Source organism: Callithrix jacchus, chromosome 17 (genome assembly GCF_049354715.1).
Source record: "Callithrix jacchus isolate 240 chromosome 17, calJac240_pri, whole genome shotgun sequence".
Classification (NCBI taxonomy): Eukaryota; Metazoa; Chordata; class Mammalia; order Primates; family Cebidae; genus Callithrix; species Callithrix jacchus.
Genome location: NC_133518.1, coordinates 61,950,869 through 61,965,970, shown reverse-complemented (window position 1 = coordinate 61,965,970; position 15,102 = coordinate 61,950,869).

The window sequence follows — 15,102 nt, the reverse complement described above, 5'->3', positions numbered from 1 at the left end:
TTCAATCAGGGTAAAATCTCACGTGTTGATGGTCACCTGGTCCAGCCGTAATCTGGACTCTCCCTTAATCCTCTCATGTCTCTGCACACAAATCTCACTGCCCCCCAAGTCCTTCCGATTTGAGTAAGTGGCATCACTGTCCGCCTAGATGCTCGATCCTGAAACCTGAGACTCACGGTTAGTTTCCACCCACACATTCAATCCCTCAGCACATCTTGCTGTTCCACTGAGAACATGAGGACAAACCCAACTCCACATGTGGTTTTGAAGCCTTTCCGCATCTTGCTAACATTCCCCTGGCTGAAACAAGTCATGTGACCCAGCCTCAAGTCACAGGGCAGGGAAATAGACTCACCTCTTTAGTGAAAAGAACTACAAAGTCGCATGGTAAACAGCATGGGCACAGGGAGGGGTCATAAATTTGGGATATTAGTAAAATCTATCACAAGCACCAGAGTGAATTTTTTTTTTTTTTTTTTTTACCCGAGGAGAAGTCTGTTGTTCGAAATAGTCCACAGACACTTAACATAGCATCTACTCTGGCTTCAAAAGGGCTTTTTGAGAAACTGCTAAGAAGAAAAGCTCTTCGCCCATAGAGTCCCCAGCAGAACTGGAAATAGGATCTTTCCTGGGGCTTATGTGTTGGAAACACAATGGCAGTCAATGCCTGGCTCTAGAAGGTTTATATCGCCACAAACCCTCTTGTCTTCTGACTTCGAAGCCTGGCTCAGACATAGAGAATACCAGCAGGAGTGGACATACTGAGCCAGGGATTACGAAAGCCTAAGAAGCCTCTCATTGGTGTATATGAGATGTTGATTTTAGGCATGTATTAGCTTAGACTCACATAGTCAAAATAAATGCCATTAAAAAAAATTTTTACTTTCTGCTTTTTTTTTTTTTTTTTTTTGAGGCAGGGTCTTGCTCTGTTGCCCAGGCCGGTGTGCACTGGAGCGATCACAGCTCACTGCAAACTTGACCTCCTGGGCTCAAGTGGCCCTTCTACATCAGCCTCCCTAGTAGCTGGGACCATGCCTGGCTAATTAATTTTATTTGTTGTAGAGATAGGGACTCCTACGCAGCACAGGCTAAGCACTTGAACTCTTGTGCTCAGCTGATCCACCATGCCTGGCCCTTTAAAATCGTTGACGACTTTACTGAAGTATAATTTACACGCCATAATATTTACCCAATTTAAATATACAATTTGCTGAGTTTTGGTAAACATATACGATGCACAACCATCATTATAATCCAGTTTTAGAATACTTAAATTATCCCAAAAAGTGTTCTCAATGTCTCTTGTACACACATACAGTCAATCTACAGTTCTACTCTATCCCCAGGCAACCACGCATCTGCTTTCTGTCTCTATATATTTGCCTTCAATTTTCATGTAAATTGAATCCCACAATATGTGGTCTTTTTGAGTCTGGCTTCTTTCAGTTCATTTTGAGATTCACCCACATTGTTGCATATATCAGTATTCTGGTTTTTTCTTTCTTTCTTTCTTTTTTTTTTTTTAGATGAAGTCTCTCTGTGTCACCCAGGCTGGAGTGCAATGGTGCCATCTCAGCTCACTGCAGCCTCCGCCTCCTGGGTTTGAATGATTCTCCTGCCTCGGCCTCCCAGGTATCTGGGATTACAGATGCCCGCCACCATGGCCAGCTCATTTTTGTATTTTTAGTAGAGATGGGGTTTTACCATGTTGGCCAGGCTTTTTCTTGAACTCCTGACCTCATGATCCCACCCGCCTTGGCCTCACAAAGTGCTGGGATTACAGGTGTGAGCCACCGTGCCTGTCCAGTTTGTTTCTTTTCATTGCTGAACAGTTGTTTACTGTTTTTAACACATAACCAACTTTGTTTTTAAGAGAGAATTGTCCAGGTTCAGAGTCTTGGTAATCAAGAGTATCTAGTCAAAATTCAGTGACATTGTTTACGTTTCATCTTATTTATTTTCAGGGTATTTTCTATTTATAGCACGTGGTACTGGTTTTCCATAAATGGTTGTGTATTAGTTATCTATTGCTGCAAAACAAGTAACTCCAAAACTTAGCAGCTTAAAATAATAAGCATTTGTTACTTACCATGTACTGAATGTTTATTCCCCCCTAAAATTCATATGTTGAAATATGAACCCCAAGATGATAATATTAGGTGGAACCTTTGAGAGGTGATTAGGTCATGAAGGCAGAGCCCTCACGAATGGGACTAGTGAAGGATGCCCCAGAGAGATCCCTTGCCCCTCATGTGATGTGAGGTTTTAGCAAAAAAACCCAAACACCAAAAAACAAATGAACAAAGTGGTCTAGAAATCAAGCCCTCACATTTGCTGGATCTGCCAGCACCTTGAGCTTGGACTTTCCAGCCTCCAGAACAGTGAGGCATCAGTTTCATCGTTTGTGAGGCATCCAGTTTACGGTATTTTTGTTATGGTAGCTCAGGCAGACTAAGACATTACCTCAGTCAGACTCTAACCGTCAGAAATCTGGGAGTGACTTATGTGGGTGGTTCTGGCTTTGAGTCTCTCCTAAGGCCACAGTTAAGTTGCAACTAGAACTGCAGTTATTCGAAGGTTTGTCTGAGGTTGGGGGACTGTCTTCCAGGATGGCAGGTTCACATGGCTATCTTCTGGAGGTCTCAGTTCTTCATCACATGAGCCCCTCTATGGGGCTGTTCATGATGTAGCAACTGGCTTCCTCCAGAAGGAGCGATTCAATTATCATGTCTTGTATAATTGAGTTTCTGAAATCTCACAAGGTCTCTACTTTTGCTTCATTCAGTTCTTTAGCAGTGAGTCACTACTACTAAGTGTAGCCCACATTCAAGAGGAGAATTCGACTTCACACCTTGAAAGGCAGAGCATCAATCTGTGGGCAGTAGTGGTTTGAAACCGAAGTTCCGCTTAAAATATATTTAAATTAAAAGTAAGCCAATTAAAAAAATTAATAGCACAGGTACTATACAGAATCAAGACCATAATACGCAAATGACTAAAGCTAGGGAACGTAAGTTTAGGCCATGACTTATTCATAAATGAGTAAGATTTTGGGTCTCACAAATCCTTATTAATATACAAACTAGTGTTTGCAGAAAATTTTTGTAAGCAAGAGGCTGGAGTAGGTAAAAAGTTTTTTCCATTAGGTCATTCTTCTGAAAACTCTCAGGGTTTCCCACTACCTAAGAAATAAGGGGCTGGATGCAGTGGCTCACACCCGTAATTCTAACACATTGGGAGGCCCAGGCGGGAAGATTACTTGAGACCAGGGGGTTTGAGACTAGTCTGGGCAACATGGTGAGACCTTGCCTCTAACGAAAAAAAATAAAAAATTAGCCAGGTGCAGTGGTGTGTGCCTATGGTCCTGGATACTCAAGATGATGCGGTGGGAGGATCACTCGATTTTGGGAGATCCAGGCTGCAGTGAGCTGAGATTGCACTACTGCACTTCCAGCCTGGGTGACAAAGTGAGATCCTGCGTCAAAAGAAAAAAAGAAAAAGACAAAGACAGATATTAAGTAATTAAGTGTAATCTCTCTATCTTGTTACACAGAACCATATGGTACCGTCCAAGCTCATTTCCCTTTCCTGTTTCCATATGTGCATCCTATGGCCTGGTCCAGCACTTCTCAAAGGGAGTTGTGTCCAATTTCAGTCAGCATTACAGCATTCAAGGCCAAGTGAGCATAGGAAACATCAAGTCAAAGAAAGCAAAACAGTTTATTTCCTGAAGGACTTGTCAGAGTCTTTCCTATGCCAATGCACACTGGAAAATTCTAAGAGATCCTCACATACAGCACTTCCTTACATAAAAAAAATGATACCCTCTTGTTTTTGTGTGTCAGCATCTTGTGGAACTAGCATGCTAGCACGCCTGTGATGATGTTGTCAGACAGGGCTACTCACTGTTTTCCTAACATGATGCACGTCTTCCAGCTTCTGTGCTGTTGGGCTCCTAGCTCCCATTGCCTGGCAGGCCCTTTCATGGCAGATGGAACTACTGGCCCCAGTTCATCACCTCTCTCTGCTTTGCCATGTTGTTTTGCAGTTCCTCCCACTAGAGGTGGAGCCTGCTTCCCCATCCCTGACTTCAGACTTGGTCCTATGACTTAGTCAATGAGTGTCAGCAGATGTGACACAGCCAGGGTTTTTCTTGCAGTTGTGCAGTTTGTCTTATCATGCCCCCACATCACCAGGAGAAGAATGGCTCAGATGAACAGATGTGGAACCGACCTGGGCCCCTGCAGTGAGGAGCCTTCCCTCACTGTGAAGCAGAGCTGCCCAGCCAAGCCAGCCTAGATCAACCAGCCCCAGGCCAACCCAAGACACATGAATGACTTTGGGGGTGGTGTGCAGTGCAGCATTATTGTGACAATGACTAATGAACATACCTTCCCTGAAGTCCATCCCCACTGGCCCATTCCACTGTCTCCCCTGGTGGCCTTGGTTGTGCATCCTCCCTTCTTTGAATCCCTTAGTATCCACCAGGCATGCTCTCTTATAGCTCTTGTCACTCCTTTGGTGTCTGCCCCACCCCTCTTATTTGGCATATCCTGTCTGAGGACAGGAGTTATGTCTTTGTCATCTTCGTGTCCTATAGTGTCTACTGCCTTGCACTCTACTCAGTGAATCTTGGTTGAACCAAAGTCAAATTCAATTTATTTCACAATTCTGCCTTTGCAGGCTCTGATAAGAAATCATTGCTCTATGTCATCAGTGTAAAGGAGAAAAAAAGCATCCAAAAAGAGCACCTTTTATTTATTGGAGTTTGCGTTTCCCCCAGTTGATGACCTCCTCCATCTGTTATCCTTGGCAGAAGTTGCTGACGACACCCAGGAAGCAGCCTCAAGCTTAAGCACGGAGGAGGCAGCAGCTCTCCTGCAACTCCACTTCCATCAGAAGTTGTTCCTTTATCCAAATACCTCTTTATGGCTTTCCTGCTGACTTTGGGGACTGAACTGTCAGTTCTGAAAGCTTTAAGGGAAAACAGGACCATAAACATGGAAACAAAATGAAGAACACCTGGCCCGAGGCTCTGCAGCAGTAATAATCTGCATTTTCCCAAGCAGCACACAGGACAAACAGCTGAGTCTGATTCTTACTTTAAAGGGGGTAATGTTGAAGATGGGCCATTGATCTTCCCTAACATCTATGCTCCAAGGACATAGTCCTGTGTGTCGGTGTTAGTGGTGAACAATTCACGGATGAGCCACAGTTCTTACAGCCCTTTGTGCACCTTGGGCAGGGGTCTTGTGGGCCAGGCAGTTCCTTGGTGCCTGTGCAGCTGCCCAAATTTGCGTGGCCCACAGTGCTCCTGGCAGCCTGTTCTCTGTACCTCACACCCTCTGCTGGCACATCAGGCCACAGATCACTGGTGGAACTGCCAGCTACAGAGACAATTTCCATGCCTCTCAAAGCCCCAGTCATCACAAAAGACTACTAAGTGTAGCCCACACTCAAGGGGAGAATTAGGCTTCACACCTGGAAGGGAAGAGTATGGATCTGTGGACAGTAGTGGTTTTAAACCAAAGTTCCCCTTTAAAATATATTTATATTAAAAATAAGCCAATTTAAAACATTGATTAAACAGGTGATATACAGAATCAAGACCATAATACAGAAATGGCTAAAGTTTGGGAACATAATTTTACGCCCTGCTTATTCATAAATAGTTAAGATTTTATCAGTGCTGTACCCTAGGTGCAATAAATAAATAAATAAAGATTTTAGTTCTCACAAACCTTTATTAATTATACAAACAAGCGTTTGCAGAAAATTTTTGTAAACAGAAGGCTGGAGTAGGTTAAAAACTTCTTTCCATCAGGCCATCACGTCACTCTTCTTAAAACTCTCAGGGTTTATCACTGCCCAAGAAATTAGGGGCTGGCTCACACCCTTCATTCTAACACTTCGGGAGGCCGAAGTGGGAAGATTGCTTGAGCAATCTGGAGAAAGCTCTTAAACTTTCAACTTAGTTGAAATCTGGAGAGAGCTCTTAAAATGGGGGGTACAAGAAGGAGAGAACAGGTGAGAATGAACCAGAAGACCGCTTCTGTCCGCCTAAGGAAGAGGCCGTCAGCTGCATTCTGCTGGATCTTGATGTTTCATTTTCGAGCTGGTCCCCTGTGGAGTCAGCCTCCAGCAGACACATTCGCCTGTCAAGGTGTCGCGTAGTTTGGCCACATCCGAGTAAACACGAGGCGCTGGTTCAGAAGTGTGTTCAGTTCAGTTACGGACGCCTGGAGATGACTGCAGCTGAGGGACTGCGATAAAGAAACGTCTCCTCCCAAGTGCGCTAGGAGAGGGGTTTCAAATGCAGGGATTTCCTTTGAACACCTCCTCCAAGCCTCCATCGGGAGACCAGAGGGGTTTCGAATGTAAAATTCTTTGTCTGGTTTGCCAGGCGTGGGCCAGGTAGGGAAAGCCAGGTGGGGCTCTTTTGTCCCAAATTCCTGCCAAAAGCTCTGGGATGAGGGGGCTCTGTAACTCGGGGTTGTAGACCAAGTGGCCAATCCGGTATCAGAGTCAAAGATCAATCACTCCAGAGAAAATTTGGAAGAACTCCTCTCATTGGACGAGAACATGAATGGGGCGGGAATAACTCAAGGGTTAAAAACTTCAGCTGCTCCTATCTGAATGGATTTTTCTCTCTCTGGTTTCCTCTCTCACTACAGTGTGGGAGCTGTTTCTCTCTCTCTCTCTCTCTCTCTCTCTGTCTTTCTCTCTCTCTCTCTCTGTCTAATAAATCACTCTTCTGCAAAACTCTTTGGGTCCACGATTTTATGAGAATGGTAAACTCACTGCGCGTCTGGGGCCTCTTTCCCCATTCTTCGGTGTTAGAGAGGCCAAGAACCTCTGAGCTCTGGGAGCTGGGTACACTCCCCTGGTTACACAGCCACTACAGGCAGGTCAGGTAACATGAACTTCAAGGTTCTGCTTGGATGTAAGAGACTGTATGTGGTGAGAATCAGAGACGATTCAAGGCGTCCAGGCTCAGGGCCACTCAGCTTCCTCCCACCCCCCTCATCCTCCATGCTAGTGATGGGCTGAGGTCAGCACTGTCAGCTACAGGGACATTCAGCAAAGTAAATTCAAGAAAATCCTGATGACAGCAACAGTCGGCAAACTTTTTCTGTAAAAGGCCAGAGTGTAAATATTTCAGTCTTCATGGGCCAGAGAGTCCCTGTCATAACGATTTTGTTCGGCCAACATCTGCCGAAAGCAGACACAGAAAATACACAAACAAATGAGCATGGTTGCACTCCAATAAAACTTTATTCACACGCACAAGTGGTGGGTCCTGTTTGCAAACTGTTTGGAGTGTGGCCCTCCGTCACTCACATGGGGTGCACAGAGTGATGTACGATTTCCTCTGCTGGCAGAGAACAAAGAATTCTTTTCCACAGCAATCCCAAAGCATAATCCTATCTTGGTTTTGACTTCTAAACAATCATATTTATTTTATTTTATTTTTGAGACAGAGTCTCCCTCTGTTGCCAGGTGCCAGGCTGGAGTGCCTGGGTTCAGGCAATTCTCCTGCCTCAGCCTCCTGAGTAGCTGGGATTACAGGCATGTGCCACCACGCCCAGCTAATTTTTGTATTTTTGTAGAGGCAGGGTTTCACTAGGTTGGCCAGGATGGTCTCGATCTCTTGACTTTGTGATCTGCCCACCTCGGCTTCCCAAAGTGCTGGGATTACAGGTGGGAGCCACTGCACCCAGCCTATATTTATTTTTTAAATATAAAGGTAAAAGATCTGTACTCAGTGGTTTTCCTCTGCGGACCTCTTCAAACATTACTGACAGCATTCATAAAAATACTCATCTTCTGGATGGGCGCGGTGGCTCACACCTGTAATCCCAGCACTTTGGGAGGCCGAGGCGGGCAAATCATGAGGTCAAGAGATGGAGACCATCCTGGCCAACATGGTGAAACCCCATCTCTACTAAAAAATACAAAAATTAGCTGGGCATGGTGGCGCACACCTGTAGTCCCAGCTACTCAGGAGGCTGAGGCAGAATTGCTTGAACCCAGGAGGAGGAGATTGCCATGAGCTGAGATTGCGCCACTGCACTGCAGCCTAGTGCCTGGCAACAGAGCAAGATTCTGTCTCAAACAATAATAATCATAATAATACTCATCTTCTTGGAATATCTCGGCAGTGTTGAAACTGACCCTACCACACCCAAATCAATCCCCTTGTTATACTGTCTGTGGAACTGAGGCTCAGGCCACAACAGCAATTGGTGACAGAGGAGGGACAAAGCACATTTGGCCGTCCATTGTGTGTCACCAATTCACAAGTGCCGTAAGCAGTACCACTCTGTTGGAAACAACAAGGGGATCAACAGTATGTACACATCTTACATTTCTCATCACATCATGAACTTCACAAGGGCAAGACTGCATCTTGTGCTATGTTTTATTAAGTTCTCAAATGAAAATAACTTTTTACAAAAATAGTACATGCCTTTAAAAATTAATGAAACGGGGGAGGATCCAAGATGGCCGAATAGGAACAGCTCCGGAGTGCAGTTGCCAGCAAGAACAACGCAGAGGGTGAGTGCCCACTGCATTTCCAAACAAATTTCCACTGCCCGTGGACCAGGAGATTCCTGGGCTGAAAAGCACCATGGGTTTTCAGCACAGTGGTTTCAGCCGGTGCCAGCTTGGTGCACAAAAACTCACACAAATCTGGGCGGCCGTTTCAACTGGACTATTATATAGCCAGACACACATAAATGTACTCTTCTGTATAGGCTAGCAGTTTTTGGTTACCTCCTCCCTATATACCCCCACATACTCACACAGAGGTCTGTTCACTTTCTTTTTACCAGGGGCGTCATGCCTTGCACACTGTGCTAAGACTTGCTGTCATTATTCGATGGTGTGGATCAGAGTGTCTGGTTGGAAACCCTCCTCTGACCCTCACTGAGCAGCTTCAAACAAGTGATTTAAACTCATCTGTGCTCCAGTCTCCTCTTCTGTAAAACAGGAAGGATATTACTTGTGCCGTCTTCTTGGGCTGGCGTGTGAGTTACAGGGTGAATACCTGGAATCACTGGAACAGGGCTGGCCTGCAGTGGTGACTGCAGCAATCCCACAGGTCTCCCACCAGGTCCCTCACCCCTCTATGACCTCTTTCAGGGGATTGCCTTGAGGCTGCTAGAGCCCCCTTCCCATATATGCACACAAAGACCCACAGGTGCCCTTTTTCTTTCTTTTTGAGATTGAGTCTTGGTCTGTCACACAGGCTGGAGTGCAGTGAGGCAATCTCGGCTCACTGCAACCTCCCAGGTTCATGCCTCCCAGGTTCAAGCAATTCCCTGCCTCAGCCTCCTGAGTAGCTGGGATTACAGTCACACATCACCATGCCCAGCTAATTTTTTGTATTTTTAGTAGAGACGAGTTTCACCATCTTAGCCAGGCTGGTCTTGAACTCCTGACTTCGTGATCCACCCACCTCGGCCTCCCAAAGTACTGGGATTACAGGCTTGAGCTACCGTGCCAGCCAAGGTGCCTGTTTTCTATTCCTAAAAGGACATGTCACACAGTGGAGGTAAGACGGATGAGTTAACATAGTTTCCACACAAGTTTCATGGGAGCTTAGGGCCCCTGGGTGGCCTGGGGCATAAAGGTGTGTGAGAAAGGGAGCTTGGCTTTCTTGCCTTGGGCTGAGATAAATTCAGATGAACATACACCCCATGTCTATCTGGTGGGAGCTGCTCCCTGCTTCCAGGACAGTGCCCTGGTACATCCTCCAGAGGAGAGGCACGCTGTGTCCGCCCATGGCTGGAGGCCGAAGCGCAGGCAAGCTGAGTGCTGCGAGAAGCCTCTTTCGTAAGGGCCCTAATCCCATTCACAAGAGAGGAGCCCTCAGGCCTAATCAGCTCTTAAAGACCCCACCTCTTCATACCATTACATTGACCATTAAGTATCAACGTCTGAATTTTTTTTGGGTTTTTTTTTTGGTGAGTGTGTGCAGGTATTTATACTTATTTTATTTTAGGCTACACATGCAGGTTTGTTATGCAGGTAAATCGTGTGTCACGGGTGCTTGGTGTACAGGTTATTTCATCACCCAGGTGATAGGCATAGTACCCGATAGGTAGCTTTTCAACCCTCACCCTCTTCCTTCCCTCCACCCACCAGTAGGCCCCGGTGCCTGTTTTCCTTTCTTTATGTCCACAGGTACTCAGTGTTTAGCTCCCACTTATAAGTGAGAATGTGTGGAATTTGGTTTTCTCTTCCTGTGTTTGTTTAGGATAATGGCCTCTAGCTCCATCCATATGGCTGCAAAGGACATGATCATGTTCCTTTTTTATGGCTTCGTAGTATTCCATAACACCTGAATTTTGAATTTTGGCAGGGACACATTCAAACTGTAGCAGAAGGTGCTCAGTGCATTTGTTGATGACCCCTAAGACTCAGTCACACCTGTGGGCGAGGCCTAGCCAGGCTCCACCCCGCTGGCTCTGCAGCAGCAGCCCGAAGCAGGAACCCTGGGTGTGGAAGGGTTTGCAGGGCTGGACCCACAGCTCATCCTCCTGGGCCTTCTTTTTCTTAGGTAAAATGGGAGGTGGGTCCCAGGTTACCTGAAAGATCTCATTAAGGGACCCTGTGAGTCAAGGTGGGGCTTCATCAGAGTCACCTTAGGACTGATATAAACTTACCTTGACTGTATACATAAGTCGAAACTTATCAAATTGTACACTCGAAATATGTGCCGTTGATTGCGGGCTAGGCTTTTGAATATTTTAAGCAGAGGTAAGTTCTGAAAGCCTGGTGCTTAAGAAAGAAAAGTGCCTTTAGAATTGTAGGCTGTTTAAAATACCAAGAGCTGAGGTGGTGGATGCAAACACTGGAAGTAGAGGGTGGTTCTCAAACTCTGGCCTGGTCAGAACCATGCAGGGGCTGGTTCAGATGCGGTGCTTCTGATGCAGCAGATCTGGGGTGGGGCTTCAAACTGTGTCTAATAAGTCCTCAGGTGATGCTGATGCAGCTGGTCCAGAGACCACACTTTGAGAACCCCTGGTCTTGAATACAGAAGGAGTGAGGATGAAAATGTGAGTTTCCTGCCTGGAGAGATAGGAGTTAGCTAGCTGGGAAGGGAGGAAGACTTGCAGTGGATGGGGCCAGAGCTTCGAGTCAGGGGGCGCCTGAGAAATGCCCAAATGCCCAGTGTTCTGTGCTTCTGCTTCAGAGCAAACTCACTATGGCAAGGGGAAGGGTGAATATCTTGGATCAGTCAGGGGCTTGAGAAGGAAGCTGTGATAGCCTGGCTCTCCAGGGTGTAGCCTGAAACACCTAGCCCTCCTGGAGAATCCTGCATGGGGACCTAAGGGCCTGGAACACCTAGCCCTCCTGGAGAATCCTGCATGGGGACCTATGGGCAGTGGACTAATAGTGTGTCTTAGGGGCGAGGTGGAACTTCAGAGGCTGGTGGACCAGCAGTGGCCTTGCGGTTGGGACGAGGGAATTGGCCTGACCTCTTCAGGTCAAGGACATCAAAAACAGTTGGCAACACACAGAAAAGGTAACTCCCACTGGCAGAGGCCAGCAAGGACAGAGCCAGCAGACATGTGCACAGCCTCCCGGGAATTTAGATCGCCTGAGGCCTGGTTACCAAAAATAACATGATTTTTTTTTTTTTTTTTAAGAGATGGGGTCTTGCTATGTTGCCCAGGCTGGAGTACAGTGGCTATTCACAGGTGCGATCCGCTTACTGATCAGCATGGGAATTTTGAGTCATTCCATTTCCAACCTGGGCCGGTTCACCCCTCCTTAGGCAAACTGGTGGTCCCCCGCTCCCAGGAGGTCAGTGTATTGATGCCGAACTTAGTGCGGACACCCGATCGGCATAGCGCTCTACAGCCCAGAACTCCTGAACTCAAGCGATCCTCCAGCCTCAGCCTCTCGAGTAGCTGGGATGACAGGCACGTGCCACTGAGCCTGGAAGAACATGATTTTTAAACTGGAAGCCACCAGTTGTTTTAAATTGGCAAGATTAAGTTTTCCACCTTCAGCAAAAAATGAATGCACCAGAACCAAGTTAATTTTAGTAAGAGACAAATAAAGAGAGTTCCATCTTGTGCATTTGAATTGCTGATGCTGGGGTTATTCAATTTTAAACTTGTTAGAAATGTATTCAGTTTGCCCTGCTGTGGGCTAAGACTAGCACGTCTTCATTAAGGAGTTCAAGTCTTGGAGGTTTGGTAGGACTTTGGGCACCAGAAAGGAAAACAGAATGCGAAAAAAACTAAAGGTGATAAAGCTCAACCCCTAACCTTGATGTAGGTGATAGAACTGTAGGGAATCTGAGTTCTGCCTCTGTCTCCCACACCTCCAGTGGATGTAGGAAGCTCTAAGCCAAGGTCGGCGGGAAGCTGAGCAGAGTTGTGGGGTGTAGGCGGGTGCTCTGACCTAACTCTAGTTCTGACCAGCTGAATGGGGTGCTGGGTCACCCAGGGACAGCCACAGCTGTCAGCTTGTGGGGCTGATGGAGCCTAGTCAGGGTTGTGTTTGGGATGGGAGTAAAGAAAGACGTACCCAAGGACACAGTCATCTTTGGGGTCTAGTTGTCATTGACCAGACATTATTCATTCATACCCATCATTCAGTCATTGTGCATGTTTGTAACACTCACGGAAAGAAATCTTGCTGCTAAAATGAAGGATTTAGAATAAATTGCACTGGAAATGCAGGGGAAATCCCATCATCCCCAAGGCCTTCCAGGACCAGCTTCTTTGAACCAGCTTTCTGAAAAACAGGAAGTTCTCAAGGCTGACTTCCTGGAGATGAAAGCTGAGGCCACAGATTATAAAAGACTTGGCCTCAGGGGGCCCTCTCCAGGTTCTGAAAGGGGCTTCTTCGAACCTGTGTGTGTGGAGTCATTTTGTGCTCCTTCCTGGCCCTACACCTTCAAGATCTCCCTGGGATGCTACAGCACAAGGGGAACACGCCCTAGATTCTCCTTTGCATCCTGTCTTCATCCCCTCAGGATGCCTGTCTCGAGTTCCTGCAACACTGTGACTCCCTTGAGTCAGACTCTGCCGGACCAAGATACCCACTTACCTGAGTGGAAGAGGGGTTACTGAAACACCACGGGTTCTGTCTGGGTCCCATTGCTCACCACACAGAAAGCCAGTCCCTGGACAAGTATCACCAGGGAAGAAGGCTTTTTATTTAGGTGACATTAACCTGGAGAATGGGAGATAAGTCTCAAATCCGTCCCCCCGATGGACTAAAATTGGAGGTTTATATAGCTGGGGAGGAATGGAATTGTGTGTGGGAAAACAGGAAGTAGGGAAGGGTAAGGAAAACAAATGAAGGCTCTGGTGTCTTACTGTCTGGATGCAGTGATCTGGTAATTTCAGTCTTTTGTCTGAGAGTCCGTTTCCTGAGGAAGGAACTCAGATGAGACAAATGAAAGTTTTCAAGTTTTAAGATGGGGGTGTCAATTTGTATATTTATTCAAAATAAATCATAAAGGTCAGGCACGATGCCTCATGCCTATAATCCCAGCAATTTGGGAGGCTGAGCAGGAGGATTGCTTGAAGTCAGGAATTTGAGACCAGCCTGGGCAACATGGTGAAACCCCGTCTTTACAAAAATTAGCCAGGTGTGGTGGTACATGCCTGTGATCCCAGCTAATCGAGAGGCTAAGGTGGTAGAATCACCTGTGTCTGGGGAGGTTGAGGCTACAGGGAGCTGTGATTGCACTCCAGCCTGGGCAACAGTGAGAACCTGTCTTAAAAATGAAGTAATTTACATATTTAATTCCCACATGTGTCATATTTGACTTGCACAGGAAAATAAAGATCCTATTACATCTTGAACATGATCTGCCAAAACATGTTTATACTGGTAGGAGGATCACTTGAGCCCAGGAAGTTGAGTCTACTGTGAACTGTGATCATCCCACTGAACTCCAGCCTGGGGAACACGTTCATTAAAATCAAAAAACAGGCCAGGCACAGTGGCTCATGCCTGTAATCCCAGCACTTTAAGAGGCTAAGGCAGGTGGATCACATGAAGCCAGGAGTTTGAGACCAGCCAGGCCAACATGATGAAATCCTGTCTCTACTAAAAGCACAAAAATTAGCCGGGTGTGGCAACGCATGCCTGTAATCCCAGCAACTTGGGTGGCTGAGGCATGAGAATTGCTTGAACCTGGGAGGTGGAGTGAGATTGTGCCACTGCATTCCAGCCTGGGTGACAGAGGGAGACCCAGTCTCAAAAACAAAACAAAACAAAAAATGAAAACCCATAAATATCCGTTATCGGGACAATAGGGCTGGTTTTGGAGGGGAGCCTAGTTTTCAACTCTTCTTTGAACTTCCTGCTTCCTCAAAAGGCCATTGAGCTCTGAAAGATTTGGGACTAAAGACCTATCTGAGGAATCTTACCCTGAGCTAAAGGCCACTTGAGTTGGGGCCATTGTTTACCTTGGTTGGAGGGGAGTAGCAATGTTTGCTGCACATGGAGAGAGTCTTAACATGCCTCTTACTGAGGAGATGGATGCTGGCGCCCGGTCAGAACGCTGGTACCATGTGGGTTGCCAAGCACCTGTCAGCTCCTACTGGGCCAGGTAGCACGAGAGACGCTCCCACAGCCCCTCCCTGTGGGTTTATGAAGGTTGGCCTTCCTACTCTTGCACACAGCTACTTAGGACAAATCTGCAAAGCATATTTTGCATGTTGAAGCGTAGGTCTATTTGGATTATTCTTTCTCCTATTTTCTCCTGACAGCTTCCTTTCCAAGCAATCAAGAAAAAAACAGAAGCTGGCCAGTCACGGTGGTTCATGCCTGTGATCCCAGCACTTTGGGAGGCTGAGGCGGGTGGATCACTTGAGGTCAGGAGTTCAAGACCAGCCTGACCAACATGGTAAAACTTTGTTTCTACTAAAAATACAGGAATTAGCCAGGTGTGGTGGCAGGTGCCTGTAATCCCAGCTCTATTTTGGAGGCTGAGGCAGGAGAATTGCTTGAACCTGGGAGGCAGAGGTTTCAGTGAGCTGAGATTGTGCCATTGAACTCCAGGCTGGGTGACAGAGAGAGACTTCATCTGGAAAGAAAGAAAAGAAAAGAAAAGAAAAGAAA